The 26,326-nt window shown below is 41.2% G+C and overlaps 1 protein-coding gene across 2 annotated transcripts in view; it reads left to right on the top strand.

Annotated features, from left to right (window-relative positions):
- The window catches only part of DTNB (dystrobrevin beta), a 425,808-nt gene that overhangs the window by 303,846 nt on the left and 95,636 nt on the right, over nt 1–26,326 (top strand). The window lies entirely within an intron of this gene.

Raw genomic sequence — 26,326 nt, 5'->3', positions numbered from 1 at the left:
GCAACAAATCACAACAAAGAATAAAAATATTGAAGTACACTGATAACATTTTAGAATTGGTATTGTAATCAATAAAAATGGCTAGAAGCAGTTGTAAGTTTCAAAGAAAAATAGGACAAAGTGAAAAAGTCATAGAAGTTAGTTTGCTTGCTGCCTCTGAGCAGCATTTCTCTTGTCCAACAATTTAATTTCCTGCAACTTCAGAAATGGAAAGAATTGTTCATTTGATAAACTGGCAAGTCAAAACATGTTTATAAAGCACTGTGGAACTGTTGTCTGAAATAGAAAATAATTACAGAAAAGATCAAAATGCATCTGGGAGCAATTTCTGAAGTCCACTTCAGTGTCCCCTAGGGTGCCCGGTTGGTGTCCTGGCATGTGAGGGGGACCAGTGCACTACGAATTCTGGCTCCTCCCACGACCAAAGGGCTTGCATTTGGTCGTTTTTGAGATGGGCGTCCTCGGTTTCCATTATCGCCGCTTAAGACAGAGTAAACCTAAACCTCCCTGCAGCCAAGTATCATACTGTAGGCACGTTTTTGATTTCTTACCACCCCCAAAAAAACTTCCTACATAATCTATTTAACAATTGTAAATCTTTCCACAAAAGATGTAGTGGTAAAACTTGCAAAACATAAAGCCAGTGAGGAAAAATAATCATTTTAAAGAGGTAATCCTACCCATTAGTGATAAAGGTAAATGATTCAAATTGGAGTTTAGTGTCTTGTAACAACCTGTCTACATTCATACAATATATTCCTCAATTTTCCATAGACAACAACACCCCTAGATAGTGAAAAGAGTTACCTGCCCATTTCAACGGGAAGGGTCCTCTCCAACCCCCACCCCATGATCTCCCTCCCTCTGCAACGCCTCTGACTTTTCTAAATTTAACTTAAAACCTGAAAAATCCCCATATTCGGTCATATTTTCTAACAGAGCTACAACTGAAACTGAAGGGTTTGCCACATTAGCTAGTAAATCATCAGCAAAAACTGCCATTTTGAAAGTATCAGTAACCAGTTGAAAACCCTGTTTGTCCGGATTCCTCCACCAACCTCCAATACAGAAGTGCCGCACCAACTGCTGGATTCCGAAGCAGGATCTTACAGCTGATCCGAGAGAGAGGGGAACCCCCGGCGTGGCCCAGTTGTGCGCAGATCGTGAGGCTGTTGTGTACAAGTGAGTGGGGCACCTGGGCAGTCAGAATCAGGCATCTGCAGAAGGGGCTGCAGGAGCTTGGCATGTGGTGGCCATCTTAGCCAACAGCTCCACTGGAAAGCCCCACTGCTTTTTAATATATTTATAAATGATCTAGAGATGAGAAGAACTAATGAGGTAATTACATTTTTTGATGACACAAAGTTATTCAATTGCAGGAGGATTGTGAAAAATGGCAAGAAGACCTTTTGAGACTGGGAGACTGGGCATCTAAATGGCAGATGATGTTTAATGTGAACAAGTGCAAAGTGGTGCATGTGGGAAAGAGGAACCCAAACTATAGCTATGTGATGCAAAGTTCCACGTTAGGAGTCACTGCCCAGATGCTTAGTGTGCAGGGGCGGCTAGAAAAGAAGGCATTATTAGGAAACGAATGAAAAACAAAACCGACAGTGTTATAATACCCTTGTATTTGCTCCATTGTGCGACCACACCTTGAACACTGCATTTTTGGTCACTGCATCTGAAAAAAGGTATAGCGGAATTAGAAAAGGTACAGAGAAGGGTGATGAAAATGATAAGGGGGATGGAACAACTTCCCTATGAGGAAAGGCTAAGGTAGCTAGGGCTCTTCAGCTTGGAGCTTAGAGGTCTATAAAATACTGAGTGGAGTGGCACTGGTAGAGGTGAAACACTTGTTTACTCTTTCCAAATATACTAGGACTAGAGGGCATGCAATGAAGCTACTAAGTAGTAAATTTCTGGAATTCGTTGCCAGAGATTGTGGTAAAAGCAGTTTGCAGGGTTTTAAAAAAAAGTTTGGCTAATTTCCTAAAAGAAAAGGCCATAAGCCAAGATGGACTTGGTAAAACCCACTGCTTATTTCTAGGATAAGCAGCATAAAGTCTGTTTTAGTATTCTGGGATCTTTCCAGGTACTTGTGACTTTGATTGGCCACTATTGGAAACAGGATACTGGGCTTGATGGACCTTCAGTCTGTCCCAGTATGACAGCATTTATGTTCTTAGTTTGGGAACATTTTTAGTTAATAGAAGTATTCAAATGTATTTTGAAAGCAGATTTAGCCAGAAAAATTCTTGTTTAAAGTTTAGTGTGTTGTATTTTTGGCATTATTTCTCATTGTGGAGCCTTGAAAATCCTAGGCTGAAGCACAGAGATATTATAAAATAGAATCCTATGTCTGCCTTCCTAATAATTTCCCATTACTCAAGGGAGGGAACTTTTGTGTGGTGTTGGCTCGCAGCTGCACACCAGAGGGAGCCATTTGCTAAGATACTATGAGGCTCATTTTCAATGCTCATAGACTTACAAAGTTACAAAGTCTAATTTTGCTAGGCAATCAAATTAATATACAGCAGTATTACAAATAATCATAAATGTAAGTATATCAAAATCAGTATAAGAACAGCAAAGAAACATAACACATAAATTCAATATTAATTTAACAGCATGAATATGTAATCCACATATGCACTTAGAACTGTGCAAATAGGGTGAGAGCCAAGGAGTAACGTCAGAAAATTCTTTTTCACGGGGAGGGTGGTTGATGCCTGGAATGCCCTCCTGAGGAAGATGGTGGAGAAAAAAACTGTGTCAGAATTCAAAATGGCGTAGGATGAACACAGAGTATCTCTAATTAGATAATGGATGGTATGAAAAAATAAAACTTAAAGGGTTGCATATGTGTTTGCATATCAAGTGGTGCTTAGGTGGCAACTCTGGCTGTATAAGGCTGGCTTGTATGGTCTAAGTGCCGCATATAGCAATCCGGTTTAGGATGGGCTAGAGAGAGCTTTTACGGAAACTCCAGTAATTTGGAACATGAGGACAGTGCTGGGCAGACTTGTATGGTCTGTGTCCTGCAAATGACAAGACAGATTCGGATAGGCTTTTACGGCAACTCCAATAATTGGAGCATAAGGACAGAGCCGGGCGGACTTCTACAGTCTGTGTACTAGAAATAACAAACAAGGGCCAAGATCAAATATCTAATATCACATTCATTGTTGATTTAATCTAGAATTGAGAATGAATGTGACTGTTGAGCAGACTGGATGGACCATTCTGGTCTTTATCTACCTTCACTTACTATGTTAGTATGTTACAGTGTCATGAATAAACTCTTGAGCAGGATCTCTACCTTACCTAGAGAGGAGTAGCCTAGTGGTTAGTGTAGTGGCCTGAGAACCTGGGGAATTGGGTTCAATTCTCACTGCAGCACCTTGTGACTCTGGGCAAGTCACTTAACCCTCTATTGCCCCAGGTACAAAATAAGTACCAGTATATAATATGTAAACCGTTTTGATTGTAACCACAGAAAGGCGATATATCAAGTCCTATCCCATTACCTTCTGTGGCATGCTTTAGTGGTATCTGTGTTGCTTCGCAATGGGAAAGAGAAGGCAGAAAACCTGGCAGCTACCTCAATGAGGCAGTCCATGTTGGAAGGCTTTTGGGCTCCAGCTTGTGTAGGGACAATAACTTTAGCTTGGCTAGAAGAAGTTTCCACCAGCAGCAATGCAAGTGGGGTTTCTGTAACCCTGCAGTCAGGTTGGTGCTGTTACCGCAGCACATGGAGGGGCATAATCGAAAGGGGCGCCGAAGGGACGGGGAAACCAATATCGAAACAAGATGGACAGCCATCTTTCGTTTCGATAATACAGTTGGGGACGCCCAAATCTTGACATTTATGTCGTCCCTAGAGATGGTCGACCTTAGACTTGGTTGTTTCTGATTTTCGGCGATAATGGAAACTAAGGACGCCTATCTCAGAAACAACCAAATGCAAGCCCTTTGGTCGTGGGAGGAACCAGCATTAGTAGTGCACTGGTCCCCCTGACATACCAGGACACCAACCGGGCACCCTAGGGGGCACTGCAGTGGACTTCACAAAAGCTTCCAGGTACATAGCACCCTTACCTTATGTTCTGAGCCCTCCAAAACCCACTCCCCACAACTGTACACCTCTACCATAGCCCTTGCAGGTGAATGGGGGCACCTAGATGTGGGTACAGTGGGCTTCTGTTGGGCTTTGAAGGGCTCATTTTTACCACCACAAGTGTAACAGGTGGGGGAGATGGGCCTGGGTCCGCCTGCCTGAAGTACACTGCACCTACTAAAACTGCTCCAGGGACCTGCATACTGCTGTCAGGGAGCTGGGTATGATATTTGAGGCTGGCAAAAAATATTTAAAAAAATTTTTTTTAGGGTGGGAGGGGGTTAGTGACCACGTGGGGTGTAAGGGGAGGTCATCCCCGATTCCCTCCGGTGGTCATCTGGTCAGTTCGGGCACCTTTTTGTGGCTTGGTTGTAAGAAAAAAAGGACCAAGTAAAGTCGTCCAAGTGTTCGTCAGGGACGCCCTGTTTTTTCCATTATGGGTCGAGGACGCCCATGTGTTAGGTATGCCCGACTTCGCTACGCCTCAAACACACCCCTGGGAACACTCAAAATCGGCTTTCCATTATACTGATTTGGGCGATCCTGTGAGAAGGACGCCCATCTTGCGATTTGTGTCGAAAGATGGGCGTCCTTCTCTTTCGAAAATAAGCCTGATAGTAACATATAGTAGATGAGGGCAGATAAAGACCTGTACGGTCCATCTAGTCTGCCCAACAAGATAAACTCATTACATATAGTATGTGATATTTCATATGTATACCTGATCTTGATTTGTGCTTACCATTTTTAGGGCATAGAATGTAGAAGTCTGCCCAGCACTGTCCTTGTTCTAAAATTTCTGATGTTAATGTCAAAGCCCCTGAAAAGTTACACTCCAGTCCATCCACATCTATTCAGCCACGATCAGGGCACAGACTGTAGAAGTCTACCCAGCAGTGGCTTTGCTTCCCAGTTACACATTTTACTACCCAATCTCTGCTAAGGTTCTACCGTTTTCATCACCACCACCTCCAGGTATCTGCCACCCTCTCAATGAAAAGGGTACATAAAAGTTCCTGTCTTCTGCTTGTCCTCTTAACCTCCATGGCATATTTATTTCAGTCTTGAATCACTATACCTCCCTCTTTGCAGGTTTTATAATGATATTTTCATTATAGGATAAGGACTGTGTAACTTTAATTTCCTCTCTGTTCATATTAAAGAATGTTTATTTCTTGGAGTTCGCTTCTAATGCTTGGATTTCATTCAGAACTAAGTTGGTAAAAGTTGAAATTAAGGGGTCTTCTGCTCCTGGGGGGACCCACTTGGATGAATGTTTAACCACCGATGTATCTGTGGTACCTGTGTTCTCGTTGGAAAAAAAAGTGCTTAATCTAGAGTTTTCTACTAAATTTATACCAATCTATATGTGTCTGAATTAAGATGTTGTAGGGACAAAAGAGAGGCCCTCTTCATTTCTACTTCTGTAAAAGTGATAGAAGAAAGGTTGAAAAGTGGAATGTTATTTACCAGGGTCTTGGGGGGGTCTGTATACTCCCTGCCCCTCTGTACTGGAATGGAAACTGTGCTTTCTGAAATGAGTATTTCATGACTGATCTGTTCCATAGCTGATCCGAAAACTTCTGTGAGGGGCCTGGAATGGGTGACTGAAGAGGGCTAGATGGTTGTGAAATAAATGATTTTTCTGACTCACTCCTGATGCATTTTCTATTCCTCTCTATTTTGTAGAAGATTGTGGTTTAATTGAATTAGAAGATATATGTGATCTTGGTCTTATGATAGACCTAGATGAACGTATGTTACGGTGTTAGTTTTTGGATTTTGCCCATGGGTATATGGGCCCTCTTCTATAATCCTCTATATCTGTTTTGTTTCTTTTGACCTCTTTTCTGAACTCATCCATTTTATCATTGACGTCTTTCATTACTATTTCAAAGTGACTGTTCTCCTTTTTAAGTAATTTTGTTGTTTTTGTGACTTCTTCTTTTAGTGTGTTAACCTTACTTTTAGATGTTTCAATAAGTAGTGTCATTAAATCTAATGAACATTTGTTTAAGATTGCATACCATTTGTCTAGCAAAGACCATTCTGGTACTTAGTAGGACCTTTCAAAATCCTAAGAGCTCTACCTTGATGTCTGCAATATTCAAGTAAATACATATAATGTAATTCATTCTGACTTTATCTTTTTTCACATTGATAAGATTAGTCCATTTGTCCAAAAGGGATGTAGGTGTTTCTTCTTTTTCCTCAAGTGGACGATGTTCTTGTAACAATTTGGACAGTCACCTGAATAGCTTAAAATCTGGTCCCGCGACCCCCTCCCCTTCCCCTAGCTAGCAACAAAACTTTAAGCGGAATCTCAGCTCTGCCCCTTCCAAGAAGCAGTAGCCCTAAGGTAGATGTATTTTTTTTCAAGATAAATCCTACAGATTTTATTTTCAGAACCATTCACGCTGGCAGAAGCCAGTTCACCTTCCTTTTTTCAAAACCTGGCAAAAGCAAGCTAAAAAGCAAGCTAAAAAGCAAGCTAAATGTATGGAATCCCAGCTCTGCTTCTTGGAAGGGGCAGAGCTGAAATTCTCCTGTAAGTTTTGTTGCTAGCTAGGGGAAGGGGAGAGGGGCGCAGGTGGCAGCAACAGACCCTATTGATCTCACACCGACAGTGTGAAAAAGCAAACAGCGGGCTACAGACCTGATCTCACACAAAAGAGAATAGTTTGCTTTGCTGGACCAAAAAGCAAACAGCTCTGCCGTTCTTAAAAAGCAGACAATCCAGCTTAAAAAGTTTTCCTTAATTGAAAGAAGAAGAAAAAAAAATGCTTATTTTTTTCTGGGTCCTTTTTTTTTTTTTTTTAAGGAAAAAAACCCCCAAATGCCTATTTTTCTTTCCTGTGAGGAAAAAAAAGGTTAAGGTGTGCACACGCAACTAAATTCCACCAAAGCTGTAGGGGGGCATTGTCAAGTTATTGTTTTTGGGTTTTTTTTTTACATCTCTTCCTGTCACATGACCCCATCCAATATGGCTACTAGTAGTGGAAACAGGAAGTGACATGTTGCATACAGTAGTGGCCGCCATCTTGAAAAGGGGCATGGATGGATGTGACATCACTTCCTGTGACATCACCAAATGGGGCAGGGGTTTAGGGTGGGGCTATGCTAATAAGGTGTGGCAAGGGTGTGGCTATGCAAAAGGAATGGGGCTTGGGCAGGGTCAAGACGTCATATGCGGGCAGCATTCTGGGGAAGGGGGGAGCTTTTTCCGGAAAGATGGGCTCCGCCTTAACCAGAGTGTAACCAGGCTGCTGGCATTGATATTTAAAAAGGAGATAGAGCAGCTTTTAAACTAGAAACTGGAGGAAGGCTGACAGTCTCTCAAAAGTGCCTGGTTCAGAACAAGATATCTTTAAAAGAGATCACCAAAAGAAGGAAAATAGGATATCTCGAAAGTGAGGTTGCAATAGAGACCATAGTAGACCAACTGTCTTTAAATAAAGAGCTGACAGATTTTCAAGATTGGAAATTATGGTACTCTTTTAAAAAGCATTGGTAAACCCAGCATGGACTTACCACACGCTAAATTGAAACTACCGACAGCCCAACACTGCTGCTGGCAGTAGTTCTTGTCTGAGTGTGTGCCATTTCCGGCATGCTGGAAAAAAACTTTTTTTTCTAGTGCAGCACTAACCCAGTTCCCGCTGGGTTACTGTGGGAGCCCTTACTGCCACCTCAGTGGGTGGCAGTAAGTGCTCCCCGCCGCATGGTCGGTAAGTACTCCCCACTGCAGGGCCACGTGGTAAGAGTTATCTTGCCGCATGGTCATTTTATTTGGGGGGGAGGGGGGCTTTTTACCTGCTGTGGATAAAGGGCCCTGGCTACTGCAGAGTCCTTTTTCCCACAGCTTAGTAAAAGGACTCCTTTCACTGTTGACTGCTGAGCAAGTTATAAATAGGGACAACAAACATAGTTTGAAATATCTGTGTGCAAGTGCCAGAAACCTAAGAAATAAGATAGGAGAATTAGAATATATTGCACTAAAAACTAAATGAAAAGATAAATATAATAGGCATCTCTGAGACCTGGTGGAAGGAAGATAACCAGTGGGACACTGTCATACTAGGGTACAAATTATATCACAGTGATAGGGTGGATTGAATTGGTGGAGGGGCAGCATTATACATTAAAGAAGGTCTTGAGTTGAATAGACTAAAAATTCTGCAGGACACAAATAACAATTTGGAATTGGCTGGATGGTATATACCCCAGGATACTGAAGGAGCTCAGAGAAGTCCTGGCGGGACCTATTAAAGATTTATTTAATAGATCTTTAGAGATGGGAGAGGTTCCACAAGATTGGAGACGAGCGGATGTGGTCCCTCTTCACAAAAGTGGAGACAGGGAAGAAGTGGGAAACTACAGACCAGTAAGTCTCACGTCGGTGGTAGGAAAAATAATGGAGTCGCTGCTGAAAGAAAGGATAATTAACTTTCTAGAAACCGACGGGTTACAGGACCCGAGGCAACATGGCTTTACCAAAGGAAAATCCTGCCAAACGAATCTTATTGACTTTTTTGACTGGGTGACCAAAGAACTGGATGAGGGACGTGCGCTAGATGTAAATTGTACAGCGCTGCGTAACCCTTGTAGCGCTCTAGAAATGTTAAGTAGTAGTAGTAATCTACTTGGACTTCAGCAAAGCCTTTGATAACGGTCCCCCACAGAAGACTCATGAATAAGCTGAATGGGTTGAACTTAGGACTGAAAGTGGTGAACTGGATAAGAAACTGGTTGACCGACAGGTGGCAGAGGGTGGTGGTAAATGGAATCCGCTCGGAGGAAAGTAAGGTTAGCAGTGGAGTTCCTCAGGGGTCAGTGCTGGGGCATATTCTGTTTAATATATTTGTGGGAGATATTGCTGAAGGGTTGGAAGGAAAGGTGTGCCTTTTTACGGATGACACGAAAATAGCCAATAGAGTGGATACCCTGGAGGGAGTAGAAACGATGAGAAGGGATCTCAGAACGTTAGAAGAATGGTCGAGAGTCTGGCAGTTAAAATTTTATGTATTTGTTATAAAGAAACCGGGTTTTTTTTGCCCTTTTTAAAATATTTTTTTTACTTTGCTGTGAAACTTACTATTGTGTCTATATTTTGATGTTGGTGCTTAGTTTTTGCATATTACTCCGCGTGGCTTGTCATATAAACATATGCTTGACCATACATCACTGCACCAAACCCTCCCTGCCTCCATGTCTGGCTATTTGATCTTTATATGTTCAAATGTCACATATTTTATGCTATAAAGCATATTCCAACAAAATGATCAATTTACTTATCTTAGGGCGGGTCTTTAATTGATTGATTTGTGATGTAGTTCTCACCATGGGGTTCCACTTGTATCCAGTTTTGTGCCTGTGATATGTGCCTTCACTGTCTTCGGTTGTTTTATTTTTCTAACTTTCTTGGTCTCATTCAGTTCCCGACACAAGCTGTGTTTCGCTCATATTGAGCATCCTCAGGAGAACTGCTAACTAAAAACATAAAAACTTAATGTTATTGTCACTACCTACAGTGGGGGAAATAAGTATTTGATCCCTTGCTGATTTTGTAAGTTTGCCCACTGACAAAGACATGAGCAGCCCATAATTGAAGGGTAGGTTATTGGTAACAGTGAGAGATAGCACATCACAAATTAAATCCGGAAAATTACATTGTGGAAAGTATATGAATTTATTTGCATTCTGCAGAGGGAAATAAGTATTTAATCCCTCTGGCAAACAAGACCTAATACTTGGTGGCAAAACCCTTGTTGGCAAGCACAGCGGTCAGACGTCTTCTGTAGTTGATGATGAGGTTTGCACACATGTCAGGAGGAATTTTGGTCCACTCCTCTTTGCAGATCATCTCTAAATCATTAAGAGTTCTGGGCTGTCGCTTGGCAACTCGCAGCTTCAGCTCCCTCCATAAGTTTTCAATGGGATTAAGGTCTGGTGACTGGCTAGGCCACTCCATGACCCTAATGTGCTTCTTCCTGAGCCACTCCTTTGTTGCCTTGGCTGTATGTTTTGGGTCATTGTCGTGCTGGAAGACCCAGCCACGACCCATTTTTAAGGCCCTGGCGGAGGGAAGGAGGTTGTCACTCAGAATTGTACGGTACATGGCCCCATCCATTCTCCCATTGATGCGGTGAAGTAGTCCTGTGCCCTTAGCAGAGAAACACCCCCAAAACATAACATTTCCACCTCCATGCTTGACAGTGGGGACGGTGTTCTTTGGGTCATAGGCAGCATTTCTCTTCCTCCAAACACGGCGAGTTGAGTTCATGCCAAAGAGCTCAATTTTTGTCTCATCTGACCACAGCACCTTCTCCCAATCACTCTCGGCATCATCCAGGTGTTCACTGGCAAACTTCAGACGGGCCGTCACATGTGCCTTCCGGAGCAGGGGGACCTTGCGGGCACTGCAGGATTGCAATCCGTTATGTCGTAATGTGTTACCAATGGTTTTCGTGGTGACAGTGGTCCCAGCTGCCTTGAGATCATTGACAAGTTCCCCCCTTGTAGTTGTAGGCTGATTTCTAACCTTCCTCATGATCAAGGATACCCCACGAGGTGAGATTTTGCGTGGAGCCCCAGATCTTTGTCGATTGACAGTCATTTTGTACTTCTTCCATTTTCTTACTATGGCACCAACAGTTGTCTCCTTCTCGCCCAGCGTCTTACTGATGGTTTTGTAGCCCATTCCAGCCTTGTGCAGGTGTATGATCTTGTCCCTGACATCCTTAGACAGCTCCTTGCTCTTGGCCATTTTGTAGAGGTTAGAGTCTGACTGATTCACTGAGTCTGTGGACAGGTGTCTTTCATACAGGTGACCATTGCCGACAGCTGTCTGTCATGCAGGTAACGAGTTGATTTGGAGCATCTACCTGGTCTGTAGGGGCCAGATCTCTTACTGGTTGGTGGGGGATCAAATACTTATTTCCCTCTGCAGAATGCAAATAAATTCATATACTTTCCACAATGTGATTTTCCGGATTTAATTTGTGATGTGCTATCTCTCACTGTTACCAATAACCTACCCTTCAATTATGGGCTGCTCATGTCTTTGTCAGTGGGCAAACTTACAAAATCAGCAAGGGATCAAATACTTATTTCCACCACTGTATGTATTTCACACCTTCTTCGGATCTCATATAATATTCATTCCTACTTTCCTTCTATTTATCAAATCACGTATTCATTTTATCATACTATCTATATGGCGTACCTGCTGTGGAACATTCAAGACTTTCATGCTTTTGAAAAAATGCTCGCCCATGCGCAGTGATTTTATAGTGTAATGCCTCAACGTCATTTCCTGTTATTCAATTAACCATTCTACCTCACAATTCAAACCATGAGGTGTCACAGTGTTCCATTGAAAGATTAATCTCTGTTCTTTTTGTTTCAGCATTTTTGCCACATCCCCTCCATAGGGCGATTTTATTTGTGTCAATGTTACATACTTTAAATCATCAAGACCATGTCTCATATCTTCCCAGTGAACAACTAATGGGGCATCTTTCTTTTTTATGTGGAGGTTGCTAATATGCTCTGCTATTCTTTGCTTTATTTTCCTAGTTGTGTACCCTATGTTCCATTTTTTACATGGGCATGTGATCCCATAAACTACATGGCATGAATTACAGTCCATTGCTATCAGAATCCAGTATGGTTTACCTGTGTTTGGATTAGGTACAACTGTTGTATTCCAGATGTATTTGCAGTACACACATCCAGAGCATGGTCTATGTCCTCCTTCACCAGGCTTTATGGGGTCTGGGATATTTTCCATTCATTGTTTTAACATCTCACCTATGTTTAATACCAAGACCACTCGATTAGGGTTATATTCTATAATAGGAGTATTAACTCAATAATTGCATTCATTCAATATACTCCAGTACCATTGATGTGTACCTGTTATTTATTAAACATCATGTGTCCACATATCAAGTTCACCTCTCGTATAACTCAGCATGAAATTGAATTCCTGGACATAAAAATTATTAGAACAGAGAAGTGTGATTCTTCTACTTCTATTTATCGGAAGCCCACCGACAGGAACACCCTGCTACATTATACAGGTTATCATCATAAAGCATTACATCAGGGTGTTCCTGTCGGGCAATTTTTGAGGCTTAGGAGATTGTGCACGTCTCTCCAGGACTTTAAGATTCAGGCGCTGGATATGGTGGAAAGATTCAGACAGCGGGGCTATCCTATGCGTATTCTGAAAAAGGCTTACAAGCGAGCGCGTTACGCGCATAGACCCTGGTTATTTTCTCCTTTGCAAACACCTGTGGTCAGACCTTTAGCATGCGTGCTCCCATATTCTCAATACGCTCAACAAGTCGGACAAATAATTCATAAATATTGGCACGTGCTGTCTGGACACCCAGTGTTCAGTGAGCGCCCAAGATTGCCTACCACCGTAAGTCGAATTTGGGAGAATTGTTGAAACGGTCATCACCGAATAGGTTTGAAGGGCGTCATGCCCCTTGTAATAGATGTGGGTATTGTAAGTACTCCATGGATACTACATGGATTGCTATTCCAGGAGCCAGTAGACCTTTCTATTTAAAAGCTAATACCACCTGCAATAGTGAAGGGATGGTGTATTGTATTATTTGCCCCTGTTCACTTTATTACATTGGACATACAAAAAGAAAGCTTAAAAACAAATTAGCAGAACACATCAGCAATATAGGCATTGTAAACAAGAAACACCATTGGTTAACCATTGGTTCACCAATGGACATAACATCGATGGTTTAAGATGTGTTGTGTTGGTACAAATAGAGAGTTCTACCAGAGGCGGTGATGTTAGCAACCAATTGTTTAATATTGAACAACGCTATATGTATCAATGGAATACGGTCTCACCAAGGGGTCTTAATCTTGAGGTTGAATGGCTGTGACGTACGATGTGTCACAGCAGGAGGGTGGAGCCTGTCAGGTATATAACCCTGGTGCTTCATGGGTGGTATTATGACGTCTGGGGGTGGTGCTTTGCATCCCAGGCTTGGAATAGAGTCTCAATGGTAAGCAGCCAGTATGTGTTTGAATATTAGGTAAAACAATTATAGAAATATAATGGATAAAGTGATGTGTTCATGATTGTTTTTATTGTTCTCATGATGTGTTAGACTTTGATATATGGCTCCTCCTGATGAAGGAAGCACGAGATGCGGTCTCGCATAAATGTGGACACATGATGTTTAATAAATAACAGGTATACATCAATAGTACTGGAGTATATTGAATGAATACAATTAAAATTTAATGCCACGTGGGGTGTGGAAACCCAAAAGAGAGATACCGGATAGGAGGGGAGAGATTAGTAAGCTCGACTCAGGAGAGAGACCTTGGGGTGTTGGTGTCGGAGGAGCTGAAGGTGAAGAAACAATGCGACAAGGCAACGGCCGTGGCCAGAAGGATGCTAGGCTGCGTAGAAAGGAGCATAACCATCAGAAGAAAGGAGGTGTAGATGCCCCTCTACAAGTCGTTGGTGAGGCCCCACTTGGAGTATTGTGTTCAGTTTTGGAGGCCTTATCTTGCTAAAGATGTAAAAAGACTGGAAGCGGTGCAAAGAAAAGCTACGAAAATGGTATGGGATTTGCGTTGCAAACCGTACGAGAAAAGACTTGCAGACCTGAACATGTATACCTTGGAGGAAAGGAGAAACAGGGGTGATATGATACAGACGTTCAAATATTTGAAAGGTATTAATCTGCAAACGAACCTTTTCCGGAGATGGGAAGGTGGTAGAACTAGAGGACATGAAATTGAGGTTGAAGGGGGGCAGACTCAAGACTAATGTCAGGAAGTATTTTTTCATGGAGAGGGTGGTGGATATGTGGAATGCCCTCCCGCGGGAGGTCGTGGAGATGAAAACAGTAATGGAATTCAAACATACATGGGATAAACACAAAGGAATACTGTTTAGAAGGAATGGTTCCATGGAATCTTAGCGGAGATTGGGTGGCAACGCCGGTAATTGGAAACAAAACGGGAGCTGTGCAGACGTCTACGGTCTATGCCCTGATCGTGACTGAATAGATAGGGATGGGCTGGAATGTAAATTTTAAGGGGCTTCATTGTTAGCTTCAGAACTTAGTACAAGAACAGTACTGGGCAGAGTTCTACAGTCTGTGCTCTGAGAAAGGCAAGGACAAATCAAACCCAGTTATACATATACATATAAAGTATCAAATACCATATAAAATGAGTTTATGTTGTTGGGCAGACTGGATGGACCGTACAGGTCTTTATCTGCCGTCATTTACTATGTTACTATCCAAAGCTGCAGTACCTGTTCAATGGCTGGTGGGGTAGCTGAAGCCCTGCAAGCCGAAGAAATCCGCTGTGTCACCCCCTTCCTCCTCATACTGCCTCAGGAGCGAGGAAGTCAGCGGGGTGCTTCCAGCCATCAACACTTGGGGAGTGCTGGCATCAGCGGCTGGAGGCACCTCGCTGACTTCTTCGCTCCTGAGGCAGCACAAGGAGGAAGGGGGCTGCTTTGGCAGTGAATTTCTTCGACTGGTGGGGCTGCTCCACTCACTATTTTATAGACCTCTATTCCAGTCTTTTTACATCTTTAGCAAGGTACGACCTCCAAAACTGAAGTAATTTGTTCCTTTACTGGAAGCCAGTGTAGTTTCTCACGAAGTGGTCTAGAACTGTCAAATTTTTATTTTCCATAGATTAATCTGGCTGCTGTATTGTGGGCGGTTTGGAATTTCTTTAGAAGTTGTTCTTTGCATCCTGCGTATTCCATTACAGTAGTCTAGGTGGCTTAATACCAGTGATTGAACTAGGTTACGAAATATTTCTCTGGGGAAATAAGGTTTTATCTGTTTTAGTTTCCATAGAGAGAAGAATATTTTCATTGTGGTGGAGTTCGTTTGATTCACGAGTGATAAGTGATGATCAATAAATACACCAAGTATTTTTAGACTCTCAGAGACCGGAAGGGTAAAATCAGGAGCGATTAAGGTTGAGGGTTTGAACTTATTATAGGGAGAAGAGATGAGAAGGCAATGAGTTTTCTCAGTATTAAGTTTTAATTTAAATGAATTTGCCCAAGTGACCGTGGTGTGTAATCCAAGCATAATTTCATTGGCGATTTCAGATAAATCATTTCTGGAAGGAATGTAGATAGTGACGTCATCGGCATAGATGAACGGGTTAAGGCCTGGCTTGGATAGGGATTTGGCCAAAGGAATCAGCATTCTGTTGATTCCTTTGGCCTTTGAGTGTAGGGAAAAGAGGCAAGCCTTGAGGGACACCACAGTCAGCTTTCCATGGTGGTGATAAGATTGAGTTGGATTTAACTTGGTAAGTTCTGGAGGTTAAAAAGCCCTTCAACCATCTTAATACATTTCCACTAGTCCTGAAGTAATCAAGAAGTTTTAGAAGGATTTTACGGTTCACCATATCAAAAGCACTCGACATGTTGAATTGTAGAAGAAGAATACTTTTTCCTACAGCTATTTCCTGTTTGAAGTTGGACAAGAGTGTGATGAGCACAGTTTCAGTGCTATGGAGTGGGCGGAATCCCGACTGTGATTCATGCAAAATGGAGAACTTATCCAGATATTCATTGAGCTGTTTGGTCACCATGCTCTCCATTAATTTTACAAAAAGTGGAATAGATGCAATTGGACGATAATTAGTGAGATCATTGCTTTTTTTCTTGGAGTCTTTGGGTATTGGGGTAAGTAAGATGTTTCCATGGTCTTCAGGGAAGAAACCATTTTCAAGCATGACGTTTAAATGTTGTGTAAGGTCAGCAATAAAGCAGTTAGGAGCGCATTTAAATAGGTAGTTAGGGCATATATCCAATTTGCAGCAAGTACTGGAAAATCTGTGAATCTCCTGTGCAACAGAATCAATGGTTAGGGGTGAGAAGCATGACAATGTTCGATCTGCTGGGTGCTCAACTTGGTCAGGATCAAGGCCGCTAATGAAATGATCAATGCCTGAATTGTACTGAGGGACTTTTGTACACAAAAGTTCTTCTCCCCCTAAACTGTACCGTTCTCTCTGGTTTAGGGTAAGGTGGCTGAAACATGTCGCTAGTTGTAGCTCCTGGGAACATTGTGCTCTCAGGTGGAATATGAGGGAACTGAGGTCTTACTGTGACAGGTTGCTAATAGATGAGTTGGTTGCTGCTGAAGCAAAAGCTGGGCCTGCTGTGGCAAATGCATTTGTGAGGCTATTCCCTAATTATGGTGGCATATGTGACCACCTTCCTTCATTTCTGCATGGACCTCCTCCAGTCAGTCTTGTTGATGCAAGCACAGAAGCCTGGCTGTCACTTTCAGATCTTCAACTCAGCATCTTCGGAAAATCAAGATTCAACAGTGCCAAACCCTGCCTTCTGAAACTACACTGGTTACTGATTAAGGACCGTATAGCCTTCAAGATCTGCTTGCTGGTATACAGAATAATATTCGGCATCTAACCAAGCTACATGACCAACCTAATAGACTTACCAATAACAATTGAGCAAGATCCTACCTTACCCTCTATTTCCAATCATTTAAAGACATCAAATACAAATCGACTCTTGCTGCTAGTTTTTCCTATATCAGCACCAGAACCTGGAACACACTTCCAAAAGACCTAAAACAGAGACAACTATTTAACCTTCCAAAAACACCTAAAGGCCCATCTATTCAAAAAACACATCCCTGTTGAACCAATCTAACCATCTAGCGGACCAATCAGATCTACCCGTAAACTTGACAGTTGGTACGGAAAAGGAGCCTCCATTGTTCCATGAAAGCCACATTGAACCTACTAATAGGTGAGAAAATGCAGGATACAAATGCAATAAATAAACTGCTTAAGGGGTTGAGTCAGCCTGTTGAATTAGAGAGGTCTCTTCTGCCACCTTTGTGGGCCTGTTATGGACTCTGGGAAATGAAAAGAGGAACTTTCTTTTATTATATGTGTGTATGCTTAGCATCATATTGATGGCTACCAATGTTCCCTCTAAATTGTGTGGGAAGTTTTCCCCTATGTTCCTTCTAGTGGGGGGTATGGTTTCAATATCACATTTTCAATAATGAGGGATAGGTGAGTTCTCCAGAGGACCTACCCTAGTGATTTGAAAACACAATATTGACCCCCCCCCTCAGCCCCATCCCCCCACACAGACACCTCTCCCCTCTACACACACACACACACACACACTAGCAGCAATATGGTTAGAGGGGACATTGATGGCTACTAAGTACAGGTATATAGCTCTGGTAGCCAGGGAATGGCCCTTACCTGTGTAGTAGCACTCTGCTCTGTGACATGCCACCCACTTGCAGATCCTTTTCTGTCTCCTGTATGTTGCTGCCTAATGTAGGCCTTTGTTACAGTTTCCTACTTGGGAGGAGGGGTGTTATAATCCAGAATCAAGGTTAGCAGCTGGGCCCTTCATGGAGCAACTGCGCGGCCCATTCACATGTTTCATTCTTGGGAGTATATGTGCTTCCCCCTCCCTCCCCTCACCTGTCCTCTCCTATATCTTCAGAGTTTTTAACTTTAATAGATGGCTGAGATGAGAAATATTTGGCTCAGGGTCAGTCAGCCAACACACTCCATGACGCTAGTACAGCTGCACTGTTAAGTTTATGTATTCCATCTTCAGTAGTTTGACTTGAATTTTTAAAAACTATTATTACCGTTCGCTTTTTCACAATGGATAAGTATCTGGTTACCCTCCGATACAGGCATGAAGAAACCCAAGGCAAAGAAGACTAAGATAATTAACAGACAGTGTAGCGACAAGTATCTGCATTTTTAATTCTCGTGGACAGGCTTTTTTTCATGCCCAGTGCCATTATGCCTTATATGTGGTGAGATACTTTTGAATGGGTCCATGATACCAGTCAAGTTAAAAAGACATCTTGACAGTAAACATTCATCTTTGACACACAGAACATAAAGCAAGTGCAGTTTGACTGGTGTAAGAAAAGTTTCTGAGAAAGCACTGGAAGCCAACATTGCTGAGCTTGTTGCGAAGGCCAAGCAGCCCCACAGGATAGCCAAAAGTCTGATAATGCCGCACTTTCAAGAAATAGATTTATGCTAGGTGAAGCTGCTGCAAAACAATTGCAAAAGTACCTTTGTCTGACAGTACGATTAGTTGCTGAATTGAAGATATGTCAGGCGATATCTTGCCCCAACTTTGGGTAAAATTGTTAGCAAGTGCAGGCTTTGCTTTGCAACTCATTGAATCCCCAGATAAAAGAGAGAAGGCTCAATTTTTGGTATATGCCAGATTTGTTAACAACAATTGCTTTGCTGAGAATTTTCTGTTTTGCAGAAAAATCCCTGGTCATATAACAGATGGAGCAATTGCCATGACTGGTAGTGAAGGGATATCTGGCCAAAGTGAAACATCAAAATCCTGATGTAAAAACTGATCATTGTTTTCTGCATTGGGAGGCTCTAGCTGCTAAAACTTTACCACTGGAACCCAAATCAGTGCTTGATTCAGCTGTAAAAATTGTCAACTTTATTAAGTCCCTGAAGTCACAACTATTTGAATCATTCTGTGAAGAAATGGGAGCTGCTCATACAAATCCTATTGCTGCATACAAAATGTTGGTTGAGTTGCGGAAAAGTTTTGTTACATGTATGTGAACTCGGAGAACAGGTAAAGTTATTTTTGGCTTTCAAGTGCTGTGATTTTGAATATTTTATCAGCGATGATATGTGGTGAGTAGAACTTGCATATCTGGCAGACTTTTTCCAACATTTTAATGATTTAAATACAAAGATGCAGGGTAGAAATGAATCTCTGCTGTCTATTGCAGATGAGCTTCGTGGTTTCTAGCTGGTGAGAAAAGGTTGCACAGGGAATGTTAGAAATGTTCCCGCTACTGGTCAGGCAGGTGGGAATTTGATCATGACATATTGGCCAACATCTGGAGATTTTTCATGGAATGTTTGCTGCTTACTTTTCTGTTGCACAATATGATTATGTGAGAAACCTGTTCAGCCAGTCTGCTGTAGCAGGTTCCACTGAACTGGACCTAACTGCCCAAGAACAGTTGACTGAGCTAAGTATGGATTGCACATTGTTGCTCAAATTCAATGAATTAGAATTGGACAAAGTTTGGCTTACCGTTAGCAAAGAATTTCCGAACATTGCTAGACATTGTTTCAATTCTGTTGTCTTTTGCTACCACTTACTTATGAGAGGCAAACTTTTCCAGTGTCACTCGAAGTAAGACCAAATTCAGATCTGAATTTCAGTCGGTGGAACATGATTTAAGAGTGTTTGTCCAATATTCCTCCACAAATAAAGAAGATCTGTGCCTACATTTCATATTGAAAACAATGCACTTTGAAAATAACATTTAGAAGTTCTCTAAAATATTTTTGTTTTTGTCTTGTCTTGTCTTACTATTGTAATAGAAGTTGACTATAGTCAATGTTCGTAATGTAAATTATAAAATGCTTTAATTATTTACTTATTTAATTATCTTGTTGGCCAGACTGGATGGACCATACAGGTCTTTCTCAGCCGTCATCTACTATGTTGTTATGTTAGGTGTGCTGTGACAAATTTGCATTTCCAAGTGTGCTGCAGTCTTAAAAAGTTTGAGAACCACTGGTCTAGGCAGATGTATAACATCAGAAGGCAGCTTCCATGAACTTTGACCTCCCCCTTCACTAACTAGCACACGTGCTGTTAAACACATTATCTGTTGCACTTTATGATGGAACCTATGTGTTTGGGCAGGTAAAGTAGGTTATTCCTTTGTGAGTGCAGTTGGGTCATTTTGCAGCCTATTTTTGCCGCCTCTCAATATCCCTTACCCAGCCCCAATGTGATCCTAATCTCAGTAAGTATTGGTGATTTGTCTCCAGTCACCTGCCTGCATGTGGACCTTTAGATAGCATGGAGACACTGTCAGACAAATTTCGGTGTTTACCAGGCTCTTCTGTCCTAGTTCCCCCTTCCCAGATCTGCCTGCTGTTGGCACTTACCTCTCTGGAGTAGTATATTGCCTTGTTGTAGCACCTGTAAAGCCTTTCCTAGTCCGTGCCCATCTTATTGTTCCTCTTCTGGCTATGCACTGGTGTTTCTATCCTAGGGAGAGCCTGGCCAGGAGGGTGACAGCAGCTCCAAAGTTTTTGGCCTTTGGTAACCATTTTTGAGAATATGCTGGGTAATGTCAGTGTGCACGACACATGCATCTACATGCAGATGTAGAAATGCGTGTGGATTTCTATGTTCCCTATAGCAGGTAGGCATGTAATTTTGTCCCCACATATGCGCCTATTCTGTAAAGTGAGTGCCCACCTGTGTGCATTTATAAAATAGAGGCATACATCTGGGGTTGGGCCATATTTGGGACTGCCCTTTATAGGATTGCTCTCATAATGGATAAATACAAAGCGATAGATATAATACAAAAAAAAAATCCCAATTTTCAATGTTTGAAAAGGAATGGAGAAAAAAATTGATAATATCATTATACTTCTGTATAGACCTATAATTCCACCACAACGTTGTGTATTGTATACAGTTCTAATCACCCTATCTCCAAAAAAATATAGTGGAACTCTGAAAGGTTCAGAGAAGGGCAACAAAAATGATAAAGGGTTTATAACACCTTCCTTATAAAGAAAGGCTAAGCAAGTTGGTGCTCTTCAGCTTAGAGAAAAGACAAATGAGAGAAGATGTGCTTAAAATTTATAAAACAATGAGTGAGGTAGAATGGTTGTTTAATCTTTCAACCAATGACCAACAGACTGAAAAAAGTAATAGAGAGATTTCATGAAGAGCATAATTAATCAGTGGACTCTGTTGCCAGAGAAACAGAGTCCACTGGTGGTTGGGAAGTGGGGATAGGGCTGGCCAGACTTATACGGTCTGTGCACTGAAGAGCACAGTACAAATAAAAAAGTAGCACATATGAATTTATCTTCTTGGGCAGACTGGATGGACCGTGCAGGTCTTTTTCTGCCATCATCTACTATGTTACTATGTAATATGGTCAAGGTGACTCACGTAGTAGGGTTCAAAAGAGGCTAGGACAGGTTCCTGGAGGAAAAGTCCATAAAAACCTTTTTAGCTAGGTAGACTTCAGAAAGCTATTTCTTGTTCCTGGAAACGAGCTATAAGAAACGTGCTTTTTTTTTTTTGACTGGCTGCTGTCTAGACGGGTGTCTGGCCAATGGACCTTGGTCTGACTCAGCATGGCTTTTCTTGTGTTCTTATGGGTTTTTTTTAATGCAACATTATCTCCTGTTCCCTGTTGTTTTTAATTCATTGACTGGCAACCTTCAGGACATTTGAGAAGATTATTTTTAGATTCTTTTCCTTTCTACAGCTGCCATTTCTTGTAGTCCTAATGGTGAAGTGTTTAATAGATATTTGCATCTGAGATGTATGATTTGGCAAGATTCTTTTTACATTGATGTACAGTTGTCCAACCCTTTGATCTATCTAACACTTCATAACCAAAAAATAAGAAAGAAAAAGAAAAATACTCAGTATGCACTTACAGGGAACAGAAAAAATTGGAAATAAACACTTCTCTGTTTCTGAAATTTCTGAAAAGAACTCTTAAGAGTCATTCTTTTCAGAAATAGAGAAGTGTTTATTTCCACATTTTTCTGTTCCCTATAAGTGCATACTGAGTATTTTTCTCTTTTTTTTCTTATTTTTTTGGTTATGAAGTGTTAGATAGACTAAGGGGTTGGACAACTGTACATCAATGTAAAAAAAATCTTGCCAAAACATACATCTCAGATGCAAATATCTTCAGCTTCTAGAACAAACCTCTAGTTTATTCTAGAAGCTGAAGTGCCTACCCTAATAAACTTTTTATTTTTGCCTGTCTGTGATATATTTGAGCACCAGGTCCTTGTTATTGTGCCATCTTTAGTATGCTTTGATACCTTTTAATGGACTAGTTTGCTCCATGTTCAGATGAACTTAGTAGCACTGTCAATCTGAAATAAAATTTTACAACAGCAAGATAGTGCTTTGTTGATATTCCAAGTTCCTGTAAGGTTGATAGCCAAAAGCCCAAATTACCAACCGGGCTTTTCCAACATGTTTTTTTCCTTGCCCATCAAGATCTGGCTCTTCTGTGTGTTTTTAGTGTATTTATTGGTGCAACCTTTCTTGCAAGAAACACTGTCAGAAAGTGTTGTCTTTTTAACCATTACTTTTAAATATTATTAAACAGAATGGACAAAATTGAAAATGCTTTATATTATATAATAATTTAAAAAATATTTTGTGTTAGTGTTTGATTAAACAGCTATGCTTCTAGGAAAAAGTGAGTGCTGCAAAGGTCTAGAATAGAACAGCATGTTTCTTAATATCTGTATGCCTGAAATACAAAGTATAATACCCTTTTTTTTGTATGTTAAAAAGAAACAAAAACAAAGGTCACCTTTTTTCTAGCAGTATTTCATGGATAATATGCTAGCATAAAATCTGCAGTCCTCAGTGAAAAGGATAGAGGTTGTTTTATTTAAGCACGCTACAACAGAATGAGGCTAATTGTCTACATAAACCATCTGCTACCTGGCTGCCATCCATGCACTCGTTCAGGAGGCAAACATACATGAATAAAGTACCTCTTTCATTTTCTTGGCTATGATCACCATCCCTTTGATTTTAGTCTGGAGCAGAGGGCTTAGTCATGCTTTAGAAAGGTTCATAGCCTGCTGGAATAATAAGCATATGTATGCCTTGTGTTTCAGTATTATTTGATGTGTTCTGTGTTACCAGAGGAAAAAAGACCATGGAAATAATAGATATAAAGGGAAATGCATGAAATTAGATGACTTTATAGAATACAAATATAATACACTAAAGTTAAAGCATAAAGTTGTAGGTAAGAGTCCTAAAGCCCAAGAAATAGTAAATGTAGTCCTCTGTTTAATGCCTGACATGTTTTGGCACTGCTGCTGTCAGAGGTTAATACACGTGTCAGAAGTAAATCTGAAGTGCTGGGATATCTATGTATGAGAAGGCAGGAAGTAAAAAATCAAAATATAATCATACTCCAAAAAGGAAAAAAGAGGAAAGGGAAAAACAGAGACAGGAAACTCAAGAAATTTTCCCTTTTTTTATCGGTGGTCAAAATCCAGTGTTATGTACCAAAAAGTCACCAAAAAATAAATCTAGCTCAAGAAAGAGAAAGGTGGGGAGGGATTTGATATACTGCCTGTCTGTGGTACAATCAAAGGAGGTTACATATTATATACAGGTACTTTTTCTGTCCCTAGTAGGCTCACAATCTAAGATTAAAAAAAAAAAAAAAAAAGATAAAGATGTTTTTATGGTACCTGGGGCAATGGAGAATTAGGTGATTTGCCCAAGATCATAAGGAACTGTAGTTGAATTTGAACCTGTTTTTTAGGCTCGTGCACTAACCGTTAGGCTATTCTTCCAGTCATACACTAACTGCCTCTTTGGTGTGAGCTCTATACAGATGCCACAAAAGTAAAAATCAATACACCTCCAAATATGTAAAAAGAAAAAACATTCTAATAACATAAAACTGTCTTGCTCTTCATACTGGGATGCCCACAAAGGAAATATAGTAATTGGCTACAAACCCATCTATGACAGGGCTAAGTGTTAGATGCTTGTCTATAGGATCCACTGGAGCACTCATAAACATCTCCTTCAAAGGGCTACATGATACTAGTCTCACACACATACATACAAAAACAAATGACTCTAACCAGGGCAATTCCATAATCTAAGCACCCATATTTGTTCACCCCTTGTATGCATAATTGTCTATAATACTAGTACTTGAATGCATAGTTGTACACTTGCCCATGAAAGTGCCAGCAGGGTGCCTAAGAACTAGTCTGTAATGACCCATTTAACTTATATGGCGAGTAAATGCAAGAGAGGCATATACATAGAGCAGGAGCAGGTCTCCCAGCTATATGTGTCGCTTATAGAATACTGTAAGTTATGTGTGTTCCTGCCACATTTACCTGCCCTGAGTTACACCAGGTCTATAGGTGGTATAACTGCAGGTGACTAAATGTTAGGCTTGCCAATACCAGGTTACGCTACTATTGTGTAGCAGAATCTGGGTGCCTGGGTTCCATTTTAGAATAGGGTCCTACTGTGCAACATTAGGCATCTTAAATGGGGGCACCCAGTTGTTAAATTCCCCCCCCCCCCCCCCCCCCCCCGCCATAGCTAAACTTCACTTAAGGCTGTAGAGCAGTCTAAGAAAATGATTTAAAAAAAAGAAAGCTGTTACCTGCAAAATTCCCCAAAGTAAGCCTACCCTTCTTTAAAATGTGTCCAAGTGGAACCCAACCACAAGAGAGCTGCTGTCCTTTCCTGACCCTCACCGATCAGACAGTTTAGTTCTGCCAGTCTAGCACATAGTTTTGTTTTAGTTAATCCAGCATAAAGCAGGTTACGTAGACAAACAATGACAAGTGACATTTATAATCAGAAAAGTCATTCTTTTTTTTTCTATTTTTCTATAGGAGAAGTAAATTGATCTGTTACAATCATCTGTTTGCAAATTATACATTTCTGACATTTGAAATCTCCCATTGTAGGAGTACAACTTCTTTGTTGTGGAAGAGCTGAGGAAATAAATACGTTTCTTAAACTCTGGTCTCAAATATGTTCAACAAGTAGTGCCCGCCGCATAGAGCCTGCCATGAGTGGGAAAGTGTGGGGTACAAATGTAACAAAACAAAAAAAAAAACACTGCAAACCTTTACACTACAAGGGCAAGAGTGATGAAATAGCCTATTCTATAAAGGAAAGTAAGTAACTACTTTCCTTTATAGACTACAGTAGAATGCTCGTTATCTGGCTCTCCGGATTAACTGACAGTCGGTAATCTGGGTTCTGCCTGCTCTTTCCCCTCAAAGTACCTCTTTCCCCGCCCACCCACCAGAAAAGCAGCCACCTCATAAGTACATATTGCCATACTAGGACAGACCAAAGGTCCATCAAGCCCAGCATCCTGTTTCCAACAGTGGCCAATCCAGGTCACAAATACCTGGCAAGGTCCCAAAAAAGTACAAAACATTTTATACTGCTTATCCCAGAAATAGTGGATTTTCCCCAAGTCCAATTTAATGATGGTCTATGAACTTTTCCCTTAGGAAGCCATCCAAACCTTTTTTAAACTCTGCTAAGCTAACCGCCTTTACCACATTCTCTGGCAACGAATTCCAGAGTTTAATTACACGTTGAGTGAAGAAAACGTTTCTCAGATTCATTTTAAATTTACTGCTTTGTAGCTTCATCGCATGCCCCCTAGTCCTAGTATTTTTGGAACGTGTAAACAGACGCTTCACATCTACCCCTTCAACTCCACTCATTATTTTATAGACCTCTTTCACATCTCCCCTCAATCACCTTTTCTCCAAGCTGAAGAGCTGTAGCCACTTTAGCCTTTCATCATAGGGAAGTTGTCCCATCCCCTTTATTATTTTCGTCGCCCTTCTCTGCACCTTTTCTAATTCCACTATATCTTGAGATGCGGCGACCAGAATTGAACACAATATTCGAGGTGCGGTCGCACCATGGAGTGATACAAAGGCATTATAACGTCCTCATTTTTGTTTCCTATTCCTTTCCTAATAATATCTAACATTCTATTTGCTTTCTTAGCCGCAGCAGCACACTGAGCAGAAGGTTTCAACGTATCATCAATGACGACACCTAGATCCCTTTCTTGGTTTGTGACTCCTAATGTGGAACCTTGCAAGACGTAGCTATAATTCGGGTTCCTCTTTCCCACATACATCACTTTGCACTTGCTCATATAAAAACGTCATCTGCCATTTAGACGCCCAGTCTCCCAGACTCGTAAGGTCCTCTTGTAATTTTTCACAATCCTCCCGCGATTTAATGACTTTGAATAACATTGTGTTGTCAGCAAATTTAATGACCTCACTAGTTACTCCCATCTCTAGGTCATTTATAAATATGTTAAAAAGCAGCGGGCCCTGCACAGACCCCTGGGGAACCCCACTAACTACCCTTCTCCATTGAGAATACTGACCATTTAACCCTACTCTCTGTTTTCTATCTTTTAACCAGTTTTTAATCCACAATAGAACACTACCTCCTATCCCATGACTCTTCAATTTCCTCTGGAGTCTTTCATGAGATACTTTGTCAAACGCCTTCTGAAAATCCAGATACACAATATCAACCGGCTCACCCTTATC

Source organism: Microcaecilia unicolor, chromosome 3 (genome assembly GCF_901765095.1).
Source record: "Microcaecilia unicolor chromosome 3, aMicUni1.1, whole genome shotgun sequence".
NCBI lineage: Eukaryota > Metazoa > Chordata > Amphibia > Gymnophiona > Siphonopidae > Microcaecilia > Microcaecilia unicolor.
Note: the sequence above shows the minus strand (reverse complement) of the source record. Positions and strands in the feature narration are given on the sequence as shown.